The following is a 4,529-nucleotide window of genomic DNA, read 5'->3' as shown; positions in this document are numbered from 1 at the left end:
TTGGGTTCATCTGCAATGTGCCGCACATTTCACACGCACACAAAGCCGGCGGAAAGGGGGGCGGCGCGGGGAAACGGCCACTACCGGTTGTTCCAGGGTTAGGGGTGGAGGCGATGTTCGCGTCCCCGGCCCGGCTGTTGGAAGGGCCGCCTCTGAGTCCCTGCCAGCCCCACACTACCGGTCTGGCGCTCGGGAGGGAAGGGAAGCTCCGAGGGGCAGCTCCTCACGCTACGCATCGTTCACAGATGGGAATAAAGTCAATTTGTTACGTTCTTTTTTTTTTTTTCCAAGGTCTAAAGGAATCGGCTTTTCTGAGCCTTGTGCTAGTATTTTGAGGCCTGATTAGCACATTTTCCATGAATTATCCACAAACTAACTTTAGCAAACTGTAAATTAAATACAATGCGAACTGTCTGTCCTAGTTCTATGGAAATACGGTAATGCTCTTAATTCATCTTGCTTTTGGTTTCACATATCAAACTAGATTATTTTATGCTGAATTATGCAAATAGTAACTAAACTGGTTGGGAACCAATTATTTGAACTTTAACAATAATTAGCGTTTATTTTTTTACATTGAGATATCTTAAAAGGCAGAGGCGCTTAGTGAATAATACCTTTTTTCCTCTTTCGAATGTCTTAAATGCCATCCCCGTAGAAAATATTTTGAAGGTTAATAAAGCTGCTTCAAGGGAGACTAATCTCAACAAATGCTCCCACCTAAGTTTGCATTTACAAGGGGTGCTGGAGAAGGCCCTTTGCTACAAATGTTAATTAAGCTTCACAGTATGAGGCGTATCTTTTATTCCCATTTTAGTGATGGCCACTATTGGCAAAGTCATCTACTAACCCAAGGTCACAGGCTTATAAAGGTCTGGATGATTATCATTTCAGGTAGTACTTCCAATGGGAACATTTGTTTGGTGGTGAAAAAAAATTATGTAATGTAGTCCAGCGTGCTTCCGGTGCTCACTCTAGGAAACGGATTTATTTCCCAAGTAAAGTTTGTCTCTTAAATGGGGTTGGAATGAGGCTGTAGCTAGGAAGTTCCTGACACCCAAGGGCCAGTGAGTGTCTGAGACGGAAGCCAGCGAAAGGCGGAGACCCAGCTGGGGGAGTGGAGAAGCTGGGCCGGGGCAGGGGGCGAGAGGTGGGGGGCGGGGTAGGAGGGAGACCAGGTCATCTGTCCCTTCCCCCACTGGTCCTCTTAGGGGTGGTGGAGATGTGGGCCGCAGAGCTGCGTGGCCGACGCTGTGCGGATTCCCTAAACGCCGCACTTGCGCACAGCCCCTTACGTAACTGTCAGCGCCGGGGATTCCCTAGAGGGGGTCATTCTATTCAACCATTACACACACCCCGGGCTGCTGCCGCCGCGCCGCCGCCGCCTCACAAAATGGCGGCGCCCATAGAGGAGACAGCGTCCGCCTCCTCGGCCCCATTTTGTGGGAGGCGAGAGATCTGTCAACATGGAATGCCTCGGCTGAGGGTGCATCCGAGTTTGGAAATCCTGCTTAAGAGACGGAGCCGAGGGGAATCTCGTTCAACGGGAAATGTCAGCGATTTCTAGGACCTCCACGCTTTTTAAAAAATTATTATTTTCATTTTCTCGAAGAAAGCGCCAGAAGCCGCCGGGGTAATTGTAACTAAGGGGAGAAGGGAACGCTGCGGCTGACTGCTCGGGGGACTTGCTGCGGCGTCTCGGTCGCTTTGGTTGCTCCTCCGCGCTACCGGCAGCTGAGCCGCCCGGCCCGCTCCAAGGGGACGGGGACAGGGCGACGCGCAACGACAGCGGCGGCCTTAGTCGCGCCACTTGTGCAGCGAGACTTTTCGGTAGTTTTTAAGTGCCGGAGTCCACAGCACCGTCGGTACCCGTCGTCAGAGTCGTGGGCTTTGGGAACCTCGGACGCCTTTCCGGGAACTCGCGGTCCGCGGGGAGCCGGGGAGCGTGGAAGCCGGGTTGCGGGGAGCGGGCCCCCCTGGCCCCGCTGGGTGGTCGCGATCCGGACCCGGGTCCTGGATGCTGCTGGTGGGGCAGGAGTGGGAACGAAGGCATGTACACTGAAATTTAGGTCGTACGAGTCGGGGTCTGGGGTTGTATGTTAATAATGTCTCAGGTCAGACGTCAGAACATCTTTTCTAGTGTCCCACTCTGCAGTGAGCAAATCTGCCTCATTTCATATTGAAGGGCAGAGTGGAGGAATGACATTTTTTATTTGTCAAGGTGAGGTTGCCACTTCTAAAGCACTGTTTGCTGTTAATGTGTTTTTGTGCGTATACATACATGCATATATACTGTGTTTTGCCCTTAAGTACAAGTATCGAAGGGCAGAGACCTGGAGTGGGATCCTAACGTTTTAATAACCTTAAAAAAATTAAGATGTAATATGTAACTGAAGAGTTGACTCTGAAAAAAAATATTTTTCTGAAAGGAACCTGTCCTATTCAAAATGGACTCCTAAAGTATATCCAACTGATAGAATTTAAATTCATAACACTTTGGATATACTGTAGTCCAAGAAAGAAAAACATAAAATTTGATGTTTCGCAAATTACTACACGATTCAACTTCTCCAAGACCAGAAAAATGTAACGCAAAAGTAAGCTATTAAGGGTATTTGCTTGTAAGAGGAATGCTTGGGCTTAAGGGAAGAGGAGATTCATTGAAGAAACTTATATGTGCATTATATGAGTAATTTATTTCAAATGGTTGGGTTTTTTTTTACAGTTGCAGCAATCATTTGTATTTGCATGACTGATTTTTTAAGTGTTTTGTCTCTGTTGATATTTTGACCCTCATATTTACTCTCTAGTGTAAAACTGCATTTTTCTGCAGGCTACGTCTCAATCACTAAGTTCCATGCCCCATCCCCTGCCGCACCCGAATGCTACTTCTGGCGTGTGCATTACCAAGATACAGTTTCCGAGCCTGTCTGTTCCTACTGATGTTCTTTATATTTAATAAATTTAGTGACCACTAATCAGTCTGTATCTCTTGTAGGAATACCCTATCTTAGCACCCAAGTACCCAGAGTATTTTTTTATGCGATTGCACTAACAGTAACCCTAGAGAATAGTATTACGTTTCTTTGTACCACCATATTGCATTTCCTATAGTGGGCAGCATAGAGCAGGTGGATCCTGGAAGAAAATGATAGAGAAGTCCAACAGTTTTACAATATTCTCTTAATTTGATGATGTAAATAAAATATAGTTCATAGTTTTCAAGCATTAATAAAAACTATTCCTTATAAAAAGCACCAGTGACAGTGGAAATTGTTGACACTCGATTTGTATAGTTTACTGTTTTGATGAGAAATGTTGACAAAACCTTTTTGATGTGAAAAAATGCAAAAAGTGTGGTTTTTTCATCGTAACTGCAAATCCTGATCATCATAGTTAGAGGTTTGTTATTTTATATGCATCTCTGATCCTTATTATCAGCTTTAATATTATTTAAACCTTAAAAAAAATAAACCGAATTTCAAATCAAGCATGTCAGGTTATAAGATTACAACAGCTGCACTAACTTAATTGAGGAATTGGTACATCGATTCACTGGAGAAATTTTTGGATTTTAAGTTACTTTGGTTGAAAAGAATTGGTTGATAGAAGCTATTGAACTTAAAGTTTTATTTCTATAAAGATGATCTTAAGAGGAAAGGAACTGTTGGTAAGATAAGAGAGTACTTTCAGCATTTGCTTCTCTCGCCGGTGTCTACTGCTGTACTTTATGTGGGCTAACTTGTCTTATTTGAACCTTTCATTATAATATCAAATCATAGGTAAGGTCTTTCTTCAAGACAGCAACTCTTAAGGAGTACTGGTAACCTAAGCTTTTAAAAAGTGAGGAAATAGTTTATTCTACTGCAGATTAAGGTTTTAAGTAGATGTTCTGAATCTGCAGTTGACAGTCTTTTGAATGATTTGTTCTTAAAGTTTTGGGTTATTTCTTAATTATAATTTCAATAGATATTAAAGGCTATGCTTTGTACAGAAATCCAATACAATTTGTTTTTTAAAAAAAAAATAATTTTCAGCTACTAAAGATTTTTTAATAAGACCTAATTAAAAAAATTATATTTTAGCCAATTACAGTGTTCTTTGGAGTGGCATCCCCAAATGTGCTTTTCACAGGGAGTTGTTCTCATTAGGTCAGTTACCTAATCTTGAATTTTTTAAATTGTTATGGGTTTAAGGTGCTACATTTGTGCATTGTTTGAGAATTATTTCATCTAATTTAATCACTAAAAAAGAACAGTAGGCCCCAAATTAACTGTGCTCTTTATAAAGTATTACAGTTTTTACTAGTTTAACAGTTTGTTTATAGTTTTTTTAAAGTTATGAAAATTAGGAGAGCATAAATACTAAACCAAGGAAATATTATTTTTATCGATGCAGCTTACAAAATCACCGAATAAATACTTACTGAATGCTTATTGAATGCCTACATTTGGCAGAAAGGGAGAGGGCAAGAGAAATTGACTTGGCCCTCAAGGAAATTATACTCCAGTACTAGATTTTTCTTAACT

The sequence above is a fragment of the Crocuta crocuta genome, unplaced genomic scaffold, assembly GCF_008692635.1.
Source record: "Crocuta crocuta isolate KB4526 unplaced genomic scaffold, BGI_CrCroc_1.0 scaffold30, whole genome shotgun sequence".
NCBI classification, from domain to species: Eukaryota; Metazoa; Chordata; class Mammalia; order Carnivora; family Hyaenidae; genus Crocuta; species Crocuta crocuta.
The sequence above is the reverse complement of the archived record's forward strand: the minus strand, read 5'-3'. Positions refer to the sequence as shown.